Raw genomic sequence first — 1407 nt, forward strand, 5'->3', positions numbered from 1 at the left:
AGCGCGCCCCCGCGGCCGCTGCTGCCCGGGCTCGCCCCACGCCCGTCTGTGGGACATGGCCACGGCGCAGTCGGAGGAACCTGCCCGGCCGGGGCAGCAGGAGCTTCCCAAAGGAGCAGCCAGCTCGGTGCCAGCCCCGGGAGCGGGGCGGGATCAGCCCCCGGCGCAGGAGAGCCCAAATGAGCGCTCGGATGCCCCTGGGCACACTGGGAATGAGGGAACAGCACCGGGAGAGCAGCCGAGAGCTCCCCGTCCTGCTGGAGAGTCCAGAGAGGCCCCGGAGCTGCTGCAGGGCTGGAGCCCCTCTGCTCTGGAGCCAGGCTGGGAGAGCTGGGAATGTTCCCCTGGAGAGGAGAAGCTCCAGGGAGAGCTGAGAGCCCCTTGCAGGGCCTAAAGGGGCTCCAGGAGAGCTGCAGAGGGACTGGGGCCCAGGGCTGGAGGGCCCGGAGCCAGGGAATGGCTTCCCAGTGCCAGAGGGCAGGGCTGGATGGGAGATTGGCAATTGGGAATTGCTGGCTGGGAGGGTGGGCAGGCCCTGGCCCAGGGTGCCCAGAGCAGCTGGGGCTGCCCCTGGATCCCTGGCAGTGGCCAAGGCCAGGCTGGACATTGGCCCTGGCAGTGCCCAAGGCCAGGCTGGACATTGGGGTTGGAGCAGCCTGGCACAGTGGGAGGTGTCCCTGCCATGGCAGGGCTGGCACTGGAGGGGCTCTGAGCTCCCTTCCCACCCAGCCATCCCGGGATTCTCAGTGCCAGACTCCTCTGCATCCACTCAGGTGCCAAACCAGGACTGAAGGTGCAGGAATGAACCATTCCCATTCTCACACTCCCAGCAACCTCAGGAAATGATGGGATTTCGTAATTTTGTGATAATTTTAAACCCAAGGATGTTCCACTACCCAGCAAAAGTCCCCAAGCAATGCCCGGCCCCACCCCAAGAGCCACCAGAGTTCCCTCAAACAGGAATTTTACCTTTATTTCAGGGATATTGGCTGAAGGGAGAGAGGGAAGAGGGAGGGAGGAATGTGGGGGGGGGGCTGAGGGGAGGAGGGAGAGCAGAGGAAGGAAGGGCACCGGGAGCTGCAGGAGGGTGGCAGTGACAGGGAGCTGGGCACTCCTGGGGATGCTCCCCCGCAGCTGCTTCCTCATCTTCCTCTGCCAGGGACAGATGGAGGGCACAGGGATGGATCCGCGTCCTCCCGGCTGGATCCTCTCCCAGGATCCCACACTGATTCCCTGCTCCCAGCTGGCCCCACGCGGGTCCCCAGCACCCCTGGAATCCATTCCCAGCCACTCCATCCTGCAGGAGCAGAGGGAGAACAGGAATCCATCCCCCCAGCCTGAGCAGCGAGGCTGCAGCAGGAGGAGGCTCCACCTCCCTCTGGAGTTGTGGGAATGGCTCCAGGGAAA

Source organism: Corvus brachyrhynchos, unplaced genomic scaffold, assembly GCF_000691975.1.
Source record: "Corvus brachyrhynchos isolate BGI_N302 unplaced genomic scaffold, ASM69197v1 scaffold197, whole genome shotgun sequence".
NCBI lineage: Eukaryota > Metazoa > Chordata > Aves > Passeriformes > Corvidae > Corvus > Corvus brachyrhynchos.